This window comes from Topomyia yanbarensis, chromosome 2 (genome assembly GCF_030247195.1).
Source record: "Topomyia yanbarensis strain Yona2022 chromosome 2, ASM3024719v1, whole genome shotgun sequence".
Taxonomy (NCBI): Eukaryota; Metazoa; Arthropoda; class Insecta; order Diptera; family Culicidae; genus Topomyia; species Topomyia yanbarensis.
In genome coordinates this window covers 256661141-256674894 of record NC_080671.1, presented here as the reverse complement: position 1 = coordinate 256674894, position 13754 = coordinate 256661141, and the positions used below count along the sequence as shown (strand labels likewise).

At 49.3% G+C, this 13754-nt stretch overlaps 1 protein-coding gene across 1 annotated transcript in view; it reads right to left on the bottom strand.

The window, feature by feature from the left end:
- Window positions 1-13754, bottom strand: part of LOC131680263 (liprin-alpha-1-like) — a 516532-nt gene that overhangs the window by 131115 nt on the left and 371663 nt on the right. The window lies entirely within an intron of this gene.

The window sequence follows — 13754 nt, the reverse complement described above, 5'->3', positions numbered from 1 at the left end:
CGCTCTTATGCATGTATAGTCGACATGGCTGCCGAAGGTCAGCTTGTCGTCTATAATGACTCCGAGAGACTTCAGACTTCGCTGTGAAGTGATCGCGACTTCTCCCATATGGATAACTGCATGTTGTGCCGACTTGCGGTTGTTGACGATAACTACCTCCGTCTTATGATGAGCGAGCTCCAGGCCTCTCGCGCTCATCCATTCCTCCACCGTGTTGATCGCGTGTTCTGCGGTTAGTTCTACCTCAGGGATTGACTCCCCGTAGACCTCCAAGGTTACGTCGTCAGCAAAGCCGACGATCTTGACCCCAGGAGGGAACTTCAGTCTCAGAACCCCGTCATACATGAGGTTCCATAGCACCGAGCCTAGGATCGAGCCCTGTGGGACTCCGGCGGTAATCGGAACCCTTTTCTGACCGGCATCGGTCTCGTATAGCAGTACGCGGTTCTGGAAGTAACTTTCCAGGATCCGGTACAGAACCACCGGTAGGCTAAACCGGTGTAACGAGAGCGCGATGGCATCCCAGCTTGCGTTGTTGAATGCGTTCTTCATGTCAAGTGTCACTAACGCACAGTATCGAATGCCTCGCCTTTTCCGTTGGATCGCTATCTCGGCAGTATTTATCACTGAGTTGAGAGCGTCCACTGTGGACTTACCCTTCCGAAAGCCAAACTGGTTGCTTGACAGGCCGTCCGTACCTTCCGCGTACGGGGTTAGCCTGTTGAGCATGATCCTCTCAAGCAGTTTGCCAGTCGTGTCGATCAGACAGATTGGTCTGTACGCCGATGGGTCGCCTGGCGGCTTCCCGGGCTTCGGCAACAGCACCAATTTCTGCCTTTTCCATCTATCGGGGAAACGGTACTCGTCAAGGCATCTCTGCATAGCTAGCCTGAACATGTTCGGGTTCACTATGATCGCTGCCTTGAGAGCGTTGTTTGGAACTCCATCCGGCCCTGGAGCTTTGTTCATTGCTAGGGATTTAGCCACTGCGAGTAGTTCTTCATTCATCACTGGAGCCACCATTTCGGCCGTGCCCGCACTGTCTCGTAGTGCAGGTGGCCAGGGGCTTGTGGCTCGAGACGGGAAGAGTACTTCGATAATCGTTTCCAACCGGTCCGAAGACCGTTCTGGGGTTGAAGAGCCCCCTTTGGTCTTGGCCATCACAATCCTGTAGGCGTCACCCCACGGATTCGCGTTGGCACTTTCACACAGGTTGTCGAAACACGCTCTGTTGCTGCTTTTAATGGCCTTGTTAAGGGCCAATTTCGCGGCTCGAAACACTTCGCGGCGGTTCTCTCTTGCATCCTCGGTGCGAGCTCTTTGCATCCTACGGCTAGCTCTGAGGCAGGCTGACCGTAGAGCTGCAATCTCGGCACTCCACCAGTATACCGGGCATCTGCCGTTTCTTGGCAGTGTTTTTCTCGGCATAGTGGCACGCGCGTGATAGAACAGCTACCAGCGCATCCCCGCTTAGACTGTTGGTGCTGGCCTCCAGTCCCAGGGCCGCGGTGAAAGCTTCGCTGTCGAAGTGATTGGACTTCCACCCGCGTACCTGACAGGGATCTCCCGCCCTCGGATGCTGCACACCATAGTTGATCCTAAAGCGGATTGCTAAGTGATCGCTATGGGTGTAGCCTTCGTCTACCCTCCATTCCATGCCTGGAACCAGACTCGGGCTGGCAAATGTTACGTCAATCCACGCCTCCACCCCGTTTCTGCGGAATGTACTAGCGGAGCCATTATTAGCTAGCACAGTATCGAGTTTCGCAAGCGCCTCCATTAGCGCTTGACCCCTGCTATTTGTACAGCGGCTGCCCCACTCCACTGCCCAAGCGGTTGAACTGTTCTATTGGCCACCTTGGTGGAGCGTAGCAGCTGCAATAGAACACACCATTGATCTTGGCAATCGCAACACCCTCGGCGGAGGAGTGTATTACCTCTTGAACCAGGAACCGTCCCGTTGTACAGATTGCCACCATTCCAGACCCGTCCGACACCCAATTGCCGTTGCCGGCAGGGATGCTGTACGGGTCTGATAAGAGGGCGACATCTGTCCTCGACTCCGAGACCGACTGCCACAGCAGCTGTTGGGCTGCTGCACAATGGTTAAGATTTAGCTGTGTGACGTTCACGGATTCTTCTTATTTACCTCACCGAAGGGACACGAAGGTCCGCCCATAGCATGTTTATGGGCTTGCTTCTTAGCGGTGCAGATAAGGCACTTGTGCGCCTTAGTGCAACCCCGCTCCTTATGCCCCTCTTCGCCGCAGCAACGACATAGTTTGCTCCTGTCTATGTTCTTGCACTCGTAAGATTTGTGACCGGACTCAAGGCACCGATAGCACCTATCCACTGAAGGCGGCTGGGGTATGCTAATTGGGCATACCGACCAGCCGATCTTCAGCTTACCTTTCTCGTTTACCTTTTTGGCATCCGCCTTCAGTAGCCTGAGGTAGGACATCTTCTGCGGTCGTGAACTCATCCAGATGTTTGCACTGGAGAGTCCTTTCCGCCCCTAGCGACCTGACCTGGGCGCCTTCACCAAGGACCTCTTGGGACAAGGCCTTGTACACCGCACTAGATTGTGCGCCTCGCTTCAGCACCAGAAGCATTTCTCCTGTGTTGGTGCGTCTCACGCTACGCACATCTTGCTCAAGGGCCGAAAGGCTTTCGGTCGCTTTCATCGACTTTAGGACGTCGGCGTATTTGTACTTGTCGGTTTTTAACCACAAGGCCTCGCCTCTGTCCTTGGCCTTCTTCGCGGGCCGCGGTACCTCCGGTGTCGGTGCCGGCTTCTTCCTGGTGACCAGCGTCCAGGGGTTTGAGCCCCCCTGCCCCGGTCGCGCCGGGTTCCTGGTACCAACGCTCTGCTCAGCGAGGTCACTCTCGCCCTCGCTTACCTTGACCAAACGGCGTCTGGCCTTAACGGTTGCACGCCGTGTGGTGTCGGTTTTTGCACTCTCGCCTGGCGACTTCCTAGGGCGCTTCGCGTTCGGCGCCGTCTTACGATTACCCTTGCCCTTGCCTTTTCCCTTCGAGGGGAACTCGGCCGCCGCTCCGAGCGACGTGGCTGCTCCATAGAAGGTGAAGGCCATTGTCTGAGTGCCTGTATCGGCCTTCTCTCTTCCCTCCCTCTTGAAGGCCACTGTCTGGGTTTCTCTGTCGGACTTCTCTCGACATTCCACCCTCTTGGCATAAGCCTGCTGTTCCTGTCTTGCGACACGAACAGTTTTCCGGAGCTCCAGGAGGCTCTGTTTCAACTCCTTGCTTATGTTTTGCTTTGCGCTAGTGAACTCGATTATTGAATCGAGCTGCTCCACCACTTTGCGCATCGCGGATAGTGGCCCGTCCAGTGCGTTGGTAGGGCTATTTCCTACCACTACTGGGGGGTCACTGGTGCTATCAGATGCAGCACTCGTCGCTCCACTACTCTCCCCACGAGGGGGAGACCTCACCAAACCACCTCTAGCAAAGGGGTTTGGCACCTCTGTTTGTTTATTTTTGTTTTTTGTTTATCTCCATGTTGAACCCACGAGTAGCGCGAGAGTAAATGTCCGCCACGCCAGAGCTCCGCATTAACGTGGTAAGGGACGCTTATTGTGGGGGTTGCCCAGGTACCCCACAGGCTCCGTTAACGATCGAGCATCTTTTTCACCCCCTCGATCACTCATCCCTCGGCACGGGTCGCTTCACGCCTTGGAATTGGGGTTATGACCTATCTTGCTTTACGTGGTGACCGCGGCCCAGATCATCACAACCATCCTCCTTTACCAGGGCTTTGGACCTGTAGCTCTGTTTCTCAATAGTTCCATGTACGTATATTATTACAGACATGCTACTATTGAGATCCGTCATTCGCTAGCGGAGTTCCCTCAATAGTGTACTAGTTTCGAAGTGTCCACATAAATACATATAGTTGAATCGAGTGGTATGTTGAGCAGAACTCTCTTTAAATCCCATTTATTATTACTAATACGAAAAGAATAAAAAATCTAAGTCCACGTAAACCTTTGCCAAAGACCCCCTTCCCTCGTAGACAACCGTAGATTTCTGCTAGACCCCCACCCCCTTGAGTCTACATGGTTTATAGACGGCCCCAAATATGAAACCCCGATGATTAAGTGAACATTTTAACGTTCATAAATTTATAAACGCGGGTTCAGCCACACATATAAACTCATGGCCACACGATCATATAATCTCGACGGCTCCACATCTGAACCGTACACTCAATATAACAATCAGAATGACGGCCCGCTGTAATTGATTTTAAGCAATGTTTTGGTAGGATACATTTCCCGTCTCGGCTGCAATTGTAGTGAGTGATTCTGACAAAGAGCCCTTCCGAGAATCCAGCTCTACAGCAACATTTGGACCACTGTGATATGGTATATGTATAATCTCTTTTTCGCGGATCCTGGTGGTTGTCGATTTTTATCCTTAAGCGCAGGATTAGCACCTTTGAGATAGTTGGAATTGGTTGTGCGGTTTGGGGTTTATTCTGAGAGTCAGTCGTCTTTGATATTGGAGGCTCATGAGAGGCCGGGTGCGCGGTCATGAATGCTACCATAAGGCGCTCCCACGCCAGCGAGTGCAGCGGTGCGACAGTGGGTGTAACTACAGATGATGTGTATACGTTGAAGAGATTGGCTATTGAGACAGCCTAATTGCACATTGATGAATGACAATAACACTAATCACATTCTTTGTTTGTTTCTATTGTTTACTAACACGACGTTCAAAATAAAACGGCCAAAATGACGGAAAGCCAGTAACGCCAATATACTCAATTGAAGGAGAATAAAAGAAAAGGAGTCAAGAAATATATCAGTCAAGAAATTGTACTTGTACACAACTAGACTGCCCATAGAAGTATGAGAGTCCCATATTGATTTTTGTCTAAATTGAGTTATCTTTTGGGTTGTATCCTGTATCACCACTGAATCACAATGTACCAGTTTTGCTAAGAAAATTTCGTAAAAAATACCAACGTAGGTACGCAGAGTTACTGTGAATTTTTTATTGGAATTTAAGTTTTTATTTCCGAGTTTCCATATATATTACTATAGAAACTTGAACCTCTTGTGGGTGAACTAGACCTATCGGAAAAAGCTCATATTTGGCGTATGATTATCATTACCAATTACCATTCGAATTAGCAGTGTTCTGAAAAAAGTCTAAATTGTTGCCGGTCTATTGGTTATCCCATCCATAAGGCTCAATGAAAATGTAAATCTTGAAAAGTGTTTTTTTCGGCTTGCTGTTTTTCAATATGGCACTCTTTTGCTTCAATGGGGAATGCAGTATTAATCACCATAATAGTTTTTCTTGTTTCGTTTCAGTAAATTAAAACTTCGCTACTACAATTAAGTCCACCTCCGCCTACCCTGTATCTAGTCAAAATTTTCGCAGAGGTGCAAATTTGACAGATCATTGCTCAAATATGCAGCTGGTGTTTGTGAAAGTAGACCGACGTTAGAAAAAATAGCTTCATTATGTGCAAAAAGCACTTCTGCATTACCATCACCAATACGGTCTAGAAAACCCGTTTCTTCCACAAGAACCGGTTGTCCCACAAGCTTTCCTTATCTGGAAAAGGTCTAGATGGGCTAACGCGTGTTTGTCAAGATGAGGACTGATAAATGATGAGTGAATCAGAATAAGTATAATTTTTTCGATACTAATTTATTTTGGCTGCGCCACTAGGTTCCTGGAACCTCATTTCCGAATACCCAAACCGGATATCCGGTGTCCATGCTTTCTGTACATATGATCGCATCTCTTATATATAGTTTAAACATAGCGCATAATAGGGTTATTCAAAAACAAATTTCGGTCCTTTGAACCAAATTCCAGAACACCCCCAAATTTGGCCAACTAGCATTCATATTTCAATTCCAATTTTCAGCTCAACGGATTCGGAAGTCCACTAGGTTTGGATGTGTCGAACGTTGCCGGCGTAACTATTGTCGTTGGTAAGCTAAAGTTCAAAAAAGACGAAGACGATGCAGTTGTCAAACGCCCCCCACACGAACGCACTACCAACCAAGCACACTGGTGATGTGCAATATTATAAGAAACGTTTTTGTAACGGTTCCTCCTGATCCCACATTGTACGGACGGCCTGTCAAGCAACCAGTTTGGCTTTCGGAAGGGTATGTCCACGGTGGACGCTCTCAACTCAGTGATAAATACTGCCGAGATAGCGATCCAACGAAAATGGCGAGGCATTCGATACTGTGCGTTAGTGACACTTGACGTGAAGAACGCATTCAACAGCGCAAGCTGGGATGCCATCGCGCTCTCGTTACACCTGCTTTGCCTACCGGTGGGTCTGTACCGGATCATGGAAAGCTACTTCCAGAACCGTGTACTGCTATACGAGACCGATGCCTGTCAGAAAAGGGTTCCGATTACCGCCGGATCATAGGCCCGGTGCTATGGAACCTCATGTATGACGGGGTTCTAAGACTGAAGTTCCCTCCTGGGGTCAAGATCGTCGGCTTTGCCGACGACGTAACCTTGGAGGTCTATGGGGAGTCAATCCCTGAGGTAGAACTAACTGCAGAAAACGCGATCAACACGGTGGAGGAATGGATGAGCGCGAGAGGCCTGGAGCTCGCTCAGCATAAGACGGAGGTAGTTATCGTCAACAACCGCAAATCGGAACAATATGCAGTTATCCATGTGGGAGAAGTCGTGATCACCTCACAGCGGAGTCTGAAGTCTCTCGGAGTCATTAAGACGACAAGCTGACCTTCGGCAGCCACGTCGACTATACATATAAGAGAGCGTTAACTGCTGTTGCGGCACTATCGAGGATGATGTCCAACAGCTCAAAGGTGTGCGCCAGTAGACGTAGGCTACTGGCAGGCGTGACCGTAAATATTCTCAGGTACGGCGGCCCGTCATGGTCAAGAGCACTGAGGGTAACCAGTTACCTACAGAAACTGGAGAGCACCTATCGCGTGATGTGCCTCAGAATGATATCTGCCTACCGCACGGTATCACACGATGCATCCTGCGTGATAGCGAGCATTATGCCAGTCGGGCTGGTCATTCGGGAAGATGAGGAGTGCTTCGAGCTACGTGGAAATAGAGGAGCCCACGAGCGCACCAGGGCGACGAAGGTCTATCTTGCGCGCAAGCCAAGTAGCTGGTTCCCTCCGAAGTTTCCCTCAGGATACCTGGAGCATGTAACAATTCGGATCCTATTCTTATCTGGTAAAGCGAATGATTAGAGGCCTTAGGTTCGAAATGATCTTAACCTATTTTCAAACTATAAATGGGTACGTACCATAACATTCTTGGTTGATGTTATTGCAACGCAACGTCGGACAGCTAGGGGCACCCCCGGTGCCGCGCAACTGTCTTGTCGACGTAAAAGATATCGCTGTGCTTAGTTGGCCAAGTTTTGGTAAGCAGAACTGGTGCTGTGGGATGAACCAAACGTAATGTTACGGCGCCTTAATAAACGACGCATCATAGATTCCATGAAAGGTGTTGATTGCTACAGACAGCAGGACGGTGGACATGGAAGTTGTCATCCGCTAAGGAATGTGTAACAACTCACCTGCTGAAGCAATTAGCCCTTAAAATGGATGGCACTTAAGTCGTTTTCCTATACATTACCTCTGATGTACAAGTGGTACATCAGGCCCAGCCCGGTGCACTTTGAGACATCAGTGAGTAGAATGGGTCTGGTGGTGTGCGTTGAAGTGCCTGGCGTAAGCCGACATGGAGCCGCCACTAGCACAGATCTTGGTGGTAGTAGCAAATATTCGAATGAGATCTTGGATGACTGAAGTGGAGGAGGGTTTCGTGTCAACAGCAGTTGAACACGAGTTAGCAAATCCTAAGCTCTATGGGAAACCTGATATATATTAAGCATTTAACCAAATTCAACATTGTGTTGATGTAACATCCACTAGTATATATTAAACGAGCGAAAGGGAATCCGGTTACAATTCCGGAGCCTGTTGAGTATACGTTTGCATTGGCGTGCATACTGGAAACGGTAGCGCCTTTGTAATCATGGCAACATGAATCCTTTCCTTCGAGAAGCCAACAAGAGATATCGGAAGAGTTTTCTTTTCTGTTTAACAGTCATACTAGCCATGGAAGTCTTTCATAGAGATAAATGGTTTTTTTTACAATGGAGAAGACCTTTACGTCCTAGCCCAGTACACGTGCTATTGGTAGGGTCCAAGCTACCGCACGGGGTGCACTGGGGGCGTGTCGGGCTCGAATGGTGACGCTGCCATTAATACCGACTAAACCCCATTGGGCTCCGCCATCGTTCCTCCCAGGAACTACCTCTCGGTATTACTTCTGGGGGGATGGCTGTACTTAATGTACTCATTCACTCTCACTCGCGCGTTCATACGTCCTGTAAGAGGCTTACTTGGGTGCTCTCTCTATCGCACCTTGATTCACTCTCAAACACTCCCACATGAGGCTGACTTTTGTGCTCACCTTTTTCGTTCCTTGTGAGGCTGACTTGTGTGCTCACCTTACTCATTCCTTGCTAGGCTTACTTTTGTGCTCGCCCCACCCATACCATGTGAGGCTGACTTGGGTGCTCACCCTATCACCTGGTTCACTCTCGATCGTGCCACTCTATTGTACCTCTGGCGTCCCATGTGGGACATTTTTCTTAGGCCCCACTTCTGACATACCATGCGAGGCTGACTTGTGTGGTCACCTTTTTCATTCCTTGCTAGGCTTACTTTTGTGCTAGCCTCTACCATACCATGTGAGGCTGACTTTTGTGCTCACCCTTAACATGCCGTGTGAGACTGACTTGGATGCTCACCCTTTCACTCCTCTGCCACGCCATGAGGCATCGATAGCTAAGTCCCAACATACTACGCTACGACCCTCCCGTCTTGGCATGAGGCAGTCCACTTATACGCCTATACACTTACTGCCTCAGCATGAACAGACCATTCACTCCCTTTTTTGCGCTTGACCTTTTTCGCTCCAACTAACCAATCACTAGTTAGCCGTGCCCGTCGTCCGTTGCTTGGTTCGCCAGATTACCTGTAGTATACAGGCAATCTGGATGGTAGCAGCCGAGACTGCGTTCCACTTCTCCACCGATTGACACATCCGCTGAATAAGGGTATCAGGGGTTGTGTCCCAGCCACAGACATCAAGCATTGCTCTTCTTTCGACGTCGAACGGAGGACATACGAACAGTATGTGTTCGGCAGTTTCGTCTACACCTGGGCAGTCAGGGCAGGCTGGGACCTCCGCGTGCCCGATCCTGTGGAGGTACTGTCGGAAACAGCCATGGCCTGACAGGAATTGTGTCAGGTGGAAGTGAACTTCCCCATGGGGTCTTTCCACTCAGCTTGATATGCTAGGTATCAGCCGGTGGGTCCACCTACCTTTCGAGGAGTTGTCCCACTCACGCTGCCATCTGGCGACCGAGGTCACCCTGGTGCGCTCGCGGGGTCCTCTATTTCCACGTAGCTCGAAACACGCCTCATATTCCCGAATGACCAGCCCGACTGGCATCATGCTCGGTATCACGCAGGATGCATCGTGTGATATCGTGCGGTAGGCAGATATCACTCTGAGGCACATTACGCGGTAGGTGCTCTCCAGTTTCTGTAGGTAACTGGTTACCCTCGGTGCTCTTGACCATGACGGGCCGCCGTACCTGAGGATAGATACGGCAACGCCTGCCAGTAACCTACGTCTACACACCTTTGAGCTGTTGGACATCATCCTCGATAGAGCCGCAACAGCAGTCGACGCTCTCTTGCATGTATAGTAGAGTGACAGGAAAAAAATGACCCCTATCGGCCCATGCCTGAGTCGATTCCTAGTTCCACCAGGAGTACTTGCTCCAAATTTGAAGCAAATCGGACAAGTCTAGCTACCGGACCAACGTGCCTGAAGTTTGTATGGGATTTTTCGACAATTTACATGGAGAAAACCCACTAACTCGCATTTTCGCCGCTAGGTGGCCCTATATGTATCATATTATCACTGTAAGTGAAACTAAGAAAGATAATTTAATTGCCTACAAATTTGTTGAAGACTGCTAGTCAATCCGGCTTTGGTAAAAGAAGTTATTAAACTTTTAACGAAGTGATGTCTGAGTCAGTTTTGTATGGGGCCTAGCAGTGCATGATTGTGGATCAGTACTTGATTCGCACAAACAAAACATTTTCGTGAAATAATGGTTAGGTTTAGGTCAATAGTATGTTCGGAAGATTTATAGTAAGTAATACGAGTCATGTTTTGGCTAGAAAATTTTAGTTCCACATTTTACCGCATAGAGGGCACCAACACTAACTTTTTAACGGAAAGAGATAGAGATTATGTGTCTTCCACAAAGTTGTAGAGCAAGCATTTTTAAATAATTCTTCCGAACATCTCGATATTCTATCTCACTCCTATGAAAAGTTAGTGTTGGCGCCCTCTACGCGGTTACAGGTGGAACTAAAATTTTCTAACCAAAGCATAACTCGTATTATGTACTACAATTCTTGTGAATATACTATTCAGCTAAATGTAATCATTATCTCACAAAAATATATAGTTGGTGGTAATCGAGTACCGATCCACAACTATGCGCTGCTAGGCCCCATGCAAAACTGACTCAGACATCACTTCGTTAAAAGTTTAATAACTTCTTTTACCAAAGCCGGATTGACTAGCAGTCTTCAACAAATTTGTAGGCAATTAAATTATCTTTCTTAGTTTCACTTACAGTGATAATATGATGCATATAGTGCCACCTAGCGGCGAAAATGCGAGTTAGTGGGTTTTCTCCATGTAAATTGTTGAAAAATCCCATACAAACTTCAGGCACGTTGGTCCGGTAGCTAGACTTGTCCGATTTGCTTCAAATTTGGAGCAAGTACTCCTGGTGGGACTAGGAATCGACTCAGGGGTGGGCCGATTGAGTTTTCAAAAATTCGTTATTTTTCTGGGCACTCTAATGTATAGTCTACATGGCTGCCGAAGGTCAGCTTGTCATCTATATTGACTCCGAGAGACTTCAGACTCCGCTGTGAAGTGATCGCGACTTCTCCCACATGGATAACTGCATGTTGTGCCGACTTGCGGTTGTTGACGATAACTACCTCCGTCTTATGATGAGCGAGCTCCAGGCCTCTCGCGCTCATCCATTCCTCCACTGTGTTGATCGCGTGTTCTGCGGTTAGTTCTACCTCAAGAATTGACTCCCCGTAGACCTCCAAGGTTACGTCGTCGGCAAAGCCGACGATCTTGACCCCCGGAGGGAACTTCAGTCTCAGAACCCCGTCATACATGAGGTTCCATAGCACCGGGCCTATGATCGAGCCCTGCGGGACTCCGGCGGTAATCGGAACCCTTTTCTGACCGGCATCGGTCTCGTATAGCAGTACGCGGTTCTGGAAGTAACTTTCCAGGATCCGGTACAGACCCACCGGTAGGCTAAGCCGGTGTAACGAGAGCGCGATGGCATCCCAGCTTGCGCTGTTGAATGCGTTCTTCACGTCAAGTGTCACTAACGCACAGTATCGAATGCCTCGCCTTTTCCATTGGCTCGCTATCTCGGCAGTATTTATCACTGAGTTGAGAGCGTCCACTGTGGACTTACCCTTCCGAAAGCCAAACTGGTTGCTTGACAGGCCGTCCGTACCTTCCGCGTACGGAGTTAGCCTGTTGAGCATGATCCTCTCAAGTAGTTTGCCAGTCGTGTCGATCAAACAGATTAGTCTGTACGCCGATGGGTCACCTGGCGGCTTCCCGGGCTTCAGCAACAGCACCAATTTCTGCCTTTTCCATCTGTCGGGGAAATGGCACTCGTTAAGGCATCTCTGCATAGCTAGCCTGAACATATTCGGGTTCGCTACGATCGCTACCTATCAACCCTCCCGGCTTCAACCCGGACCAAGTGGGTGCCCCGAGGTAGGGTCCCGTCCGCGTGCGGCTAGGCCACAGTTTGCTCAACTTTCACACAGTACGCCGATGACAGTAAGACATCTGGATACTCCAAGTCATGGACAGTGCCAGGTGCGGAGTTTGACTGGGGCGGTACATCTCCAAAACAATAACGGAGATGTCCAAAGGTCAGCTGAGCATAAGGGTAAAAGCTGGCTTGATCTCGATGTTTAGTACATGTTCAGACAGCGAAAGCTAGGCCACACGATCCTTTCGGTTTAAACAACGGTACAACGGGACGGTTCCCGGTTCAAGAGGTAATGCACTCCTCCGCCGAGGGTGTTGCGATTGCCGAGATCAATGGTGTGTTCTATTGCAGCTGCTACACTCCACCAAGGTGGCCCATAGAACAGTTCAACCAGATGATCGACAGGCTCTCGTCAGACATAGTGGGCCGGAAACCGGTAGTTATGGCGGGAGACTTTAACGCTTGGGCAGTGTAGTGGGGCAGCCGCTGTACAAATAGCAGGGGCCAAACACTAATAGAGGCGCTTGCGAAACTCGATACTGTGCTAGCTTACAATGGCTCCGCTATTACATTCCGTAGAAACGGGGTGGAGGCGTGGATTGACGTAACATTTGCCAGCCCGAGTCTGGTTCCAAGTATGGAATGGAGGGTAGACGAAGGCTACACCCATAGCGATCATTTAGCAATCCGCTTTAGGATCAACTATGGTGTGCAGCATCCGAGGGCGGGAGATCCCTGTCAGGTACGCGGGTGGAAGTCCAATCACTTCGACAGCGAAGCTTTCACCGCGGCCCTGGAACTGGAGGCCAACACCGACAGTCTAAGCGGGGATGCGCTGGTATCTGTTCTATCACGCGCGTGCGACGCCACTATGCCGAGGAAAACCCTGCCAAGAAACGGCAGATGCCCGGTATACTGGTGGAGTGCCGAGATTGCAGCCCAACGATCAGCCTGCCTCACAGCTAGACGTAGGATGCAAAGAGCTCGCACCGAGAATGCAAGTGAGAACCGCCGTGAAGTGTTTCGAGCTACGAAATTGGCCCTTAACAAGGCCATTAAAAGCAGCAAGAGAGCGTGTTTCGACAACCTGTGCGAGAGTGCCAACGCGAATCCGTGGGGTGACGTCTACAGAATCGTGATGGCCAAGACCAAAGGGGGATCTTCACCCCCAGAACGGTCTCCGGACCGGTTGGCGACGATTATCGAAGTACTTTTCCCGTTGTTACGGCATTTAATTAGCAAGGGACTGGAAGGTGAAGTATATTTTTCAATATTTAGAGCCATAGTACTCAAGGGAGAGCAAGGAGTTGAAGGGTTTAGAAAAGCGTGGAAGGATCATATATGCAAGCTTAGAGCTCACCGGCGACTTAACTTCGTCTTAACTTAAGTCGGTTCCGACAGCATGAAGTAACAAGTTGCTTTACGCTTGTCCGGACATGCCGTAGACTCAGGTGATTCGCATTTCTAATGCCAAAAGACCCTGACTCCTACGGTAGCAGACAAGACGTTAAGTCACCGGTGAGCTCTAAGCTTGCATATATGATCCTTTCACGCTTTTCTAAACTTTCTCCCTTCAACTCCTTGCTCTCCCTTGAGTACTATGGCTCTAAATTTTAAAAAGTATACTTCACCTTCCAGTCCATTGCTAATTAAATGCCGTAACAACTGTTGAAAATTGACTCAATAGGTCGTTAACAAAAATGGTTAACAAAAAAATGATAAAAATACTTTTCCCGTCTCGAGCCACAAGCCCCTGGCCACCTGCACTACGAGACAGTGCGGGCATGGCCAAAATGGTGGCTCCGGTGACGAATGAAGAACTACTCGCAGTGGCTAAATC